This window comes from Furipterus horrens, unplaced genomic scaffold (genome assembly GCF_987537825.1).
Source record: "Furipterus horrens unplaced genomic scaffold, mFurHor1.1.pri manual_scaffold_3, whole genome shotgun sequence".
Taxonomy (NCBI): domain Eukaryota; kingdom Metazoa; phylum Chordata; class Mammalia; order Chiroptera; family Furipteridae; genus Furipterus; species Furipterus horrens.
In genome coordinates, this window is record NW_028327173.1 from 114,289,446 (window position 1) to 114,300,714 (window position 11,269).

The 11,269-nt window shown below is 36.1% G+C and overlaps 1 non-coding gene across 1 annotated transcript; it reads left to right on the forward strand.

The window, feature by feature from the left end:
- Positions 1-9,338: 9,338 nt before the first annotated feature.
- LOC150015776 (U6 spliceosomal RNA) lies at positions 9,339-9,445 on the forward strand. Its single transcript, XR_016510140.1, has one exon. It is a non-coding gene; the product is annotated as a U6 spliceosomal RNA (small nuclear RNA).
- The last annotated feature ends 1,824 nt before the right edge of the window (positions 9,446-11,269 follow it).

The window sequence follows — 11,269 nt, forward strand, 5'->3', positions numbered from 1 at the left end:
TATCATGTATGATAAACCACTCTAACCACAACTTTTACCCTTATCTGTGGTAAAATTAAAAATATATATGTTTGTCTTTTGTCTCTGGCACACAGCTCCTAAAACTATTAGAATCTTTTCAATGATAAAAATGCCTTCAGTGTACTAATGAGATGACTCTTGGCTGAGGGTCTCTCTATCAGTAAATGGAAAATTCCTCAACCTGATAAAGGTTATCTATAAAAAAAAGCCCTACAGCCAACATTATATATAATGGTAAAAATCTTTCTCCTAAATTACTGAAAATAAAAGGATGTCCAATCTCACCACTCATATTCAACATTGTACTGGAGAACCTAGTGCCTATGCAATGCAAGAGAAATAAATAAACAATATATGTTTGGAAAGAAAGATATAAAACTATTCTGATTCATAGACTTTACATTGTCTACAGAGAAACCTAAAGAATCTATAAAAATAGCTATTAGAAATATTAAGTAAGTTTAATGAAGTAAATATAAACAATGTAAATATAAAAGTAAATTACATTTCTATATAATAGCAGTGAAACACTAGAATTTGAAATAAAATAAACAATAAGATTTATAATGACACAAAAACATGAAATACTTAGCTCTAAATCTCACAAAAGATGTATACATCTATCTACTAAAAATTACAAAACACTGATGAAAGAAACCCAAATGATTGAAATAAATGGAAAGATTTATGAGTTCATGAATTTGAAGACTTAATATTTGGAGGGATTTTAAAAATCCCTATATTGAGCTAAAGATTTAACACATCTCACAATCCCAGTGGGATTTCTTTTGTAAAATTTGACAAACTGATTCTATGATTCACATGAAAAGTACAAAAGAACTATAACATTAAACATGATTTGAAAGAGAATATACAGTATTTGATTGCAATACAATATTAATCAAGGTCATGTAGTATGGTGAAAGCATGGGTACAAAGATCAATGTAACAGACTAGAGTATCCGAATAGATACCCACCCATATGAAGTCCATTCATTTTTGACAAAAATGCCAAGATAATTTCATTTAAAAAGATAAATTTTTTCAACATGTGGTACTGGTGTCTGTCATAAGTTATTTATAATCCTATCACATACAAAATACATTCATTCTCTTCCAAGTTTGCCAAAAGTCTTATCTAATTATAATAAAAAAAATATTCAGTCTTGCTCTCTATACCAGATTTAGATGGATAAGCTTCTTACTCAGTTTACTTATTTACATACAACTAATGAAGTAAAACCTAAGATATAAAGAGACACACTGTTACCCTCACTCAACATGCAATCATAGGACAGGTATAGAATACCTACTAAAACATTATTATTCACTAAAAGGAAAATGGAGTCACATCATCGCTGATCTATACTAATTCTAAAATCAGTCCAAACAAGTGTTAGATGTTCCTTGACTCCAGTAAGCTTTGTAAAAATCTTATCATTTCATTGAGCAGATACATCAGATGATCCATTAAATTCCTCAGTGGATCTTTTGGGAATCCAAAGTCCTATTTTCATTTTCTACTGTCTTTCAATTTCTACCGTCTTTCAAGTTCAAGTTCATAGTGTTTGGTGACTATAATTCTCTTAAAGCTTCATGGGTCTTCTGTAAATAACTCTGTGGTTCATTTCATTCTCAAAAGCCAAACCAACAAATCTTCTCAAGATAACATCTCTATACCTAGGACTTTGATATGACAGTGGAGACAACACCCATAGCTTATTAAAACCCTTTTATTTGAGACCTAAGAGTGGCTGGTCAAGATGGTAGTGTAAATAAATACAGTACTCAAATCATTCTAGAACCACATCAAAATTATAACTAAACTACTGAAATACCATCATTCAGAACAACCTGAAATTTGGCTGAACAGAAATCCTACAACTAAAGATTTAAAGAAGTCACAACTAGACTGTTAGATCGGAGAGAGGGAATGGACTGGCCTCACACTCAGGTGTAGTGGTTTTAAGTCAAGAGAGATATCTCAGCTATAGAGATCCCCCATGAGGAGCAAGATGTCCTATCCCCACACCAGGTACCCCCAGTTCAGGGTTCCAGTGCCAGGAAGACAAGTCTCCATAATTTCTTGATATAAAAGACAGTGGGTTTTGTGGGTGAGAGAGACAGAAAATTATGGAGTCCCCTAGAATTCCTCTTAAAGGGCCCATACACAGACTTACTCAGACTCACTTGCTGTTAAATCCACCACTAGGACAGCAGCTAGAAGGAACTGGGGACATATAGGGAGGAGCTGAATTGTCTGGCATCAGGGCAAGAGCTGGAGGGGCACCTTTCTATCTGATAGAGATGCTTGAAGAGGCCATTGTTCCTTTTCTGAACCCCCACCCCACAGATCCAGCAGGTAAGCCATATCTGAGCTTCCATACCCTAGCTATCACTGTTTACTCCACCCTGGTTATTCACTAAGACCCTGCCCAAAAAAACTTGTGGGCCCACCTAATACAGTTCCATTGACTTTTCCATAAGAATGGCCTGTCTTAGTTGATGCTTTGGACTTTTCTAAAAATCTCTCAAACAAGTGTCATCCAGCCTTGGTGTGCCTGTACTTCTTGCTGAGTGGCCCAAGACCCAGTACTAATGGTAGCCAGGCTTGGTTGGCAGCTTGGGCTCTCAGGGCCATTCTCAAGCCCAGCACTAGTAGCAGCCATATGCAGACCACTTTGTAGCTCATGCCATGTGGCCCCAGAGCAGGATACTGGTGGTGGCTGACCCTGACCAGCATATCCTGTGAAGCCCCAGAAATTCCTCCACAGGTGACACATCAAAGGGCTAGACACAGTGAGCACCAGAGCCCCACTGAAATAAGTCTTGTTTCTGGGGGTCAGCTTTGCACAGCTGATCTCCATAGTGGTCACAGCCAGTTCTTACAGCTGATAGCCCTAGGGGTAAATACTTCCTATTGATGTGCCAATAGCAATGAAAGGTCAACTACAACAGGATAGTGCACACAACCCACACTGGGGGTGCACCTAGAGTGCCTAGCTTAGGTGATCATGCGGATTGTTACACTGGACCCTATAGAACACCTACTACATGAAGCCACTCTACCAAGCCTGGAAGATATAGCAGCTCTACCTAATACACAGAAACAAACACAGGAATGCTGCCAAAATGAGGAGACAAAGAGACATGTCCCAATTGAAAAACATAATAAAACTCCAGAAAAAGAACTAAGCAAAATGGAGACAAGCAATCTATCAGATATGGAGTTCAAAGCCCTAGTTATAAGGATGCTCAATGAATTTAGGGAGAGTAAATTAACTTAATGAGAATATCAGCAAGGGGTAGGAAACATAAAATTGGAACTTGAAAACATAAAAAAGAGGGTCTCCTGCCTGGGCTGTGTGTTTATGTCTTTAACAGCATATCCACAAAAGAACTCAAGACAAAGCAGATAGAGTGACTCTCAACCAAGTAGCCAGAAGGAAGATCCTATCAAAGAACATCTGAAATATAACCGAACAGCATAAACAAACGACATAAAGGGTAACTCAAGACCATCAGGCTCAGGATATCAAAGAGACTGCACCACTGAAACTCCCAGACCTTCGATAAAGAATATTACACCACAAAGGAGGGAAGTCAAAGCAGACAACCCCCCCCCAATAAATAAATAAATAAATAAATAAATAAATAAATAAATAAATAAAAACAAAAAGAATCCAACATGGTAAGACGCAAAAATAACCCCTCAATGAAAAGAAAAGAGGAATCCTCAGAAAGAGAGATAGACGAAATAGACATAGCCCAAATGTCAGACATGGAATTCAAAACAATGGTGGTAAAGAAGCTCAATATACTCGACATCCTTAAAATAAACTATGAAAACCTTCAAGGAAGTTACCAGCAGCTCCAAGAAAATTACAGGGAACTTGCAGAGAACTACACCAGCATAAAAAAAGACATAGAAATCATTAACAAGAACCAGGAAGAACTTAAGAATACAATCTCTGAACTGAAAAACACAGTAGAATCAGTCAAAAGCAGACTAAACGAAGCAGAGGATCGGATTAGTGAGTTAGAAGATAATGTAGAGAAAAACTCCCAGACAATACAGCAAAATGAAAAACGATTGAAAAAATATGAACAAGATGTAAGGGAATTACAGGATAGCATTAGGAAAAATAATTTAAGGATCATCGGAATACGAGAGGAAGAAGAAAAGGAACGTGGAATTGAAAATCTGATAGGAGAAATAGTGACAGAAAATTTTCCGAACCTGATGAGAGGAAAAGCTATGCAAGTCCAAGAAGCACTGAGAGTTCCAATCAAGAGGAACCCCCAAAAACCCACTCCAAGGCACATCATAGTTAAAATGGCAACATTCCAAGACAAAGAGAGAATCCTAAAAGCAGCAAGAGAAAAGCAGCAAATAACATACAAGGGAGCTCCGATAAGGCTATCAACTGATTTCTCAACAGAAATATTACAAGCCAGAAGGGAATGGTCAAAAATATTTCAAGCAATGAAAAACAAAGGCCTACAACCAAGAATACTCTACCCAGCAAGGCTCTCATTCAAAATAGAAGGTGAAATAAGGAGTTTCTCAGACAAAGGAAGACTGAAAGAATACATCTCCACCAAACCAGCATTGCAGGAGATGCTAAAGGGACTGTTCTAAGAAAAAAGAAGGAAAAAACAAGAGAGGAGAGGAACAGAGGTACAAAGGGAAATGAATAAATACACGTCAATAATAACCTTAAATGTAAATGGATTAAATGCTCCAATTAAAAGACATAGGGTAACGGAATGGATAAGAAAACAGGACCCACATATTTGCTGTCTACAAGAAACACACCTCAAAACAAAAGATTTACACAGACTGAAAGTAAAGGGATATAAAAAAATATTCCAAGCAAACGGACCGGAAAAAAAAGCCGGGGTAGCAGTTCTCATATCAGACAAAATGGATTTCAAAGCAAGGACAATAAAAAGAGACAAAGAAGGACATTTCATAATACTTACAGGAACAATCCATCAAGAAGATATGACTTTGATAAACATATATGCACCCAACATAGGAGCACCCAAATACATAAAGCAAATACTAGAAGACCACAAAAAGGATATCAACAACAACACACTCATAGTAGGGGACTTCAACACTCCATTATCAACAATAGACAGATCATCAAAGCAAAGAAACACCAAGGATATACAGGCATTGAACAACACACTAAACCACATGGATCTAACTGATATATATAGAACTTTTCACCCCAAAGAAGCAAAATATACATTCTTTTCAAGTGCACATGGGACATTTTCAAAGATAGACCACATGATAGGTCACAAAACAAGCCTCAACAAATTCAAGAAAATTGAAATCATATCAAGCATCTTTTCAGATCACAATGCCTTGAAACTAGAAATCAACCTCAGAGGAAAAAATCAAAGACACCCAAACTCATGGAGATTGAATAACATGCTATTAAATAATGAATGGGTTAACAATGACATCAAAGAAGCAATCAAGAAATTTCTAGAAACTAATGATAATGAGCACACAACAACCCAAAACCTGTGGGACACAGCAAAAGCAGTCCTGAGAGGGAAGTTTATAGCAATACAGGCATATCTGAAAAGGCTAGAAGAATCTCAAATAAAAAACCTAACCACAATGCTACAAGAACTAGAACAACAACAACAAACAAAGCCTAGGGCAAGAAGAAGGAATGAAATCATCAAGATCAGAGCAGAACTAAATGACATAGAGACTAAACAAACAATCCAAAAGATCAACGAAACTAGGAGCTGGTTCTTCGAAAAAATCAACAAAATCGACAAGCCTCTGTCCAGTCTAATCAAGAAAAAAAGAGAGAAGACACAAATAAACAAAATCAGAAATGAAAGAGGAGAAATCACGACTGATACCTCAGAAATACAAATGATAGTTAGAAATTACTTCAGACAACTGTATGACAAGAAATTTGACAATCTAGAAGAAATGGACAAATTTCTAGAAACATACAACCTTCCAAAACTGAATCAAGAAGAAGTGGAAAGTCTCAACAGACCAATAACAAAGAAGGAAATTGAAACAGTAATCCAAAATCTCCCGGCACACAAAAGCCCTGGACCGGATGGCTTCACAGGCGAATTCTACAAAACATTCAGGGAAGAACTAACTCCTATCCTCCTCAAACTGTTCCAAAAAATCCAAGAAGAAGGGAAAATCCCAAACTCTTTCTATGAAGCCAGTATTATCCTAATCCCCAAACCAGGTCAAGACACAACAAAGAAAGAAAACTACAGGCCAATATCACTGATGAACATCGATGCTAAAATCCTCAATAAAATATTGGCAAACAGGATCCAGCAACACATCAAAAAGATCATACATCATGATCAAGTGGGCTTCATTCCAGGGATGCAAGGATGGTTTAATATTCGCAAATCAATAAATATAATACAACACCTAAACAGAATGAAAGACAAAAATCACATGATCATATCAATAGATGCAGAAAAAGCATTTGATAAAGTTCAACACCCATTTATGATGAAAACACTCAGCAAAATGGGAATAAAGGGAGCATATCTTAACATAATTAAGGCTATATATGAGAAGCCTGAGGCCAACATCATACTCAATGGACAAAAACTGAAAGCATTCCCCCTGAACTCAGGAACGAGACAAGGTTGTCCACTCTCTCCACTCCTTTTCAACATAGTGTTGGAAGTCCTAGCCACAGCAATCAGACAAGAAAAAGAAATAAAAGGAATCCAAATTGGGAAAGAGGAAGTGAAACTTTCATTATATGCAGATGATATGATAGTATACCTAGAAAATCCTATAAACTCCACTAAAAGACTACTCAATATAATAAGTGAATTTGGCAAAATCGCAGGGTACAAAATAAATATACAGAAATCTAAGGCATTTCTGTACACCAACAATAAAATAGCAGAGACAGAGACAAAAAAGAAAATACCATTTACTATAGCAACAAGAAAAATAAAGTACCTAGGAGTAAACTTAACCAAAGAGATAAAAGACCTGTACTCTGAAAATTACATAACATTGAAGAAAGAAATTAAGGAAGAAACAAATAAATGGAAGCAAATACCATGTTCTTGGATGGGAAGAATCAACATCATCAAAATGGCCATACTACCCAAAGCAATTTACAAATTCAATGCAATCCCTATTAAAACACCAATGACATATTTCACAGACCTAGAACAAATACTCCATAAATTCATATGGAACCAAAAAAGACCCCGAATAGCAAAAGCAATCTTGAGACAGAAGAACACAGCAGGAGGAATCACAACACCAGATATCAAACAATACTACAAAGCCACTGTAATCAAAACAGTATGGTACTGGCATAAGAACAGACATATAGATCAGTGGAACAGAATAGAGAGTCCAGAAATAAACCCAGGCCTCTATGGTCAACTAATCTTTGATAAAGGAGGAAGGAACATAAAATGGAGTGAGAAGAGCCTCTTTAACAAATGGTGCTGGGAGAACTGGATAGGGACATGCAAAAAAATGAAACTAGACCACCAACTTACACCACACACGAGAATAAACTCAAGATGGATCAAAGACTTAAATGTAAGCCGTGACACCATAAAAGTCCTAGAGGAAAACATAGGCAAGAAAATATCAGATATCTCACGTAACAATCTCTTCACGGATACATCTCCTAAAGCAAGAGAAATAAAGGAAAAAATAAATAAATGGGATTACATCAAACTGAAGAGTTTCTGCTCAGCAAAAGAAAACATCAGCAAAATGAAAAGGAAACCAACCATATGGGAAAACATATTTGCCAATGACATCACAGACAGGGGACTGATTTCCAAAATATATAAAGAGCTGATACGACTCAACATCAAGAAAACAAACAACCCAATTAAAAAATGGGCAAGGGACCTGAACAAACACTTCTCCGAAGAGGACATACAGAAGGTCCATAGACACATGAAAAAATGCTCAACATCATTAGCCATCAGGGAGATGCAAATAAAAACCACAATGAGATACCACCTTACACCAGTCAGAATGGCCATCATCAACAAATCAACAAGCAACAAGTGCTGGCGAGGATGTGGAGAAACGGGAACCCTACTGCACTGTTGGTGGGAATGCAGACTGGTGCAGCCACTATGGAGAACAGTATGGAATTACCTCAAAAGATTAAAAATGGAACTGCCTTTTGAACCAGCGACTCCACTACTAGGATTATACCCGAAGAATCTTGAAACACCAATTCAAAAGAACTTATGCACTCCTATGTTCATAGCAGCACTGTTTACAATAGCTAAGTGCTGGAAACAACCTAAGTGCCCATCTGTAGATGAGTGGATCAAAAAACTGTGGTACATTTACACAATGGAATACTATGTAGCAGAAAGAAAGAAGGAACTCCTACCATTTGCAACAACATGGATGGAACTAGAGAGAATTATGCTTAGTGAAATAAGCCAGGCAAAGAAAGAAAAATACCATATGATATCACCTAATACAGGAAACTAAAGAACAACACAAACAAAGGAACTAAATAGAACAAAGAGCAGAATAGCAGTCAATAGGGGGGAGGGGAGAGGGAGAGAAGGGGGATAAGTAAGGGAAGGGTTTAATTAAAGAGCCTGTATAAAAGACTCATGGACATAGACAACGGGGAGGGATATGATTGCGGGAGAGGGGGTGGGCTGGGTGGGGGAGAGAAATTGGGGGAAAAGGGGACAACTGTAATTGAAAAACCAAAATAAAAAAATAAAAAAAATAAAAAAAAATAAATAAAATAAAAAAAAAAGAAGCTGAAAAAAAAAAAAAAAAAAGAAAACATAAAAAAGAGCCAGTCACAAGTAAAAAGAATATATTAACTGAAATGAAGAATATATTATAGAGACTCAAGAGTAGAGTAAATAAAATAGAGGGTCAAATCAGAGATTTGAAAGTTAAGGAAGCAGAAAACACCCATAAAAACAGCAAAAAGATTTTTCAAATCAAAAAATATGAAGATAGTATAAAGAACCTCAGGTACAACTTTAAATGTACCAACATTCACATCATGGAGATGCCAAGGGAAAAGGAACAGAGCAAGCAATTGAAAACCTATTTGAAAAAATAATGAAAGAAAACTTCCTTAACCAGGTGAAGAAAGTAGACATGCAAATCCAGGAAGTGCAGAAAGTTTCAACAAGATAAACTCAAAGAGCCCTATAGCACACACATGACAATTAAAATGCCAGAGGTTAGAGACAAAGAGAATTCTAAATGCAACAAGAGAAAAGCACTTAGTTACTTATAACAAAGCTCTCATAAGACTGTCAGCTGAGTGCTCGCTTTGGAAGCACATAGACTAAAATTAGAATGATACAAAAAAGATTAGCATGGCCCCTGCGCAAGGATGACATGCAAATTCATTAAGCGTTTCATATTTTTTAGAATGAATAACATCATATTAAGTAATGAATGGGCTAACAATGACATCAAGTAAGAAATCAAGAAGTTTCTGGAAACTAATGATAATGAACACACAACAGCCCAAAACGTATGGGACACAGCAAAAGCAGTCCTGAGAGGAAAGTTCATAGCAATAGAGGCCTACCTGAAAAGGATAGAAGAATCTCAAACAAAAAATCTAACCCTATAGCTACAAGAACTAGAACAACAACAACAAAGTCCAGGGCAAGTAGAAGGAAGGAAATCATCAAGATCAGAGGAGAATTAAATGACATAGAAACTAAACTAATAATTCAAAATATCAACAAAAGAAGGAGTTGGTTATTTGAAAAAATAAACAAAATCAACAAGCCTTTAGCCAGGCTCATCAAGAAAAAAAGAGTGAGGACACAAATAAACAAAATCAGAAATGAAAGAGGAGAAATCATGACTGATATCACAGAAATACAAAGGATTGAAAGAAATTACTACAAAAAACCATATGGCAAGAAATTTGACAACCTAGAGGAAATGGATAAATTTCTAGAAACATATAATCTTCCAAAACTGAATCAAGAAGAAGTAGAAAGTCTCAACAGACCAATAACAAAGAAGGAAATTGAAACAGTAATCAAAAATCACCCGGCACACAAAAGCCCTGGACCGGATGGCTTCACAGGCGAATTTTACAAAACATTTAGGGAAGAACTAACTCTTACCCCTTTCAAACTATTCCAAAAAATCCAGGAAGAAGAAAAAATCCCAAACTTTTTCTATGAAGCCAGTATTACCCTAATTCCAAAACCAGGTCAAGCCACAACAAAGAAAGAAAACTACAGGCCAATATCACTGATGAACATAGATGCTAAAATCATCAACAAAATACTGGTAAACAGGATCCAGCAATACATTAAAAAGATAATACACCACGATCAAGTGGATTCATCCCAGGGATGCAAAGATGGTTTAATATCCGCAAATCAATAAATGTAATACACCACGTAAACATAATGAAAGACAAAAATCACATGATCATATCAATAGATGCAGAAAAAGCATTTGATAACGTACAACACCCATTTATGATGAAAACACTCAGTTAAATAGGAATAGAGGGAGCAGACATCAACATAATTAAGGCTATATACAAGAAACCTGAACCCAACATCATACTCAATGGGCAAAAACTGAAAGCATTCCCCCTGAGATCAGGAACAAGACAAGGGTGTCCACTCTCTCCACTCTTATTCAACATAGTGTTGGAAGTCCTAGCCACAGCAACCAGACAAGAAAAAGAAATAAAAGGCATCCAAATTGGGAAAGAGGAAGTAAAACTGTCATTATCTGCAGATGGCATGATAGTATATATAGAAAACCCTATAGACTCCACTAAAAAATTACTCAACATAATAAGCGAATTTGGCAAAATAGCAGAATACAAGGTAAATATACAGAAATCTAAGGCATTTCTGTATGCTAACATTAAAATATCAGAAATAGAAACTAAAAAAAAAAATCCCATTTACTATAGCAACAACAAAAATAACATACCTAGGAATAAACTTAACCAAAGATATAAAAGACCTGTACTTGGAAAACTATGTAATGCTGAAGAAAGAAATTAAGGAAGATACAAATAAATGGAAGCAAATACCATGTTCATGGATGGGAAGAATCAACATCATTAAAATGTTCATACTTCCCAAAGCAATTTGTAGATTCAACGCAATCCCTATTAAAATATCAAAAATTTATATGAAACCAAAAAAGACCTCGATAGCTGAAACAATCTTGAGACAGAAGAACACAGCAGAAGGAATCATA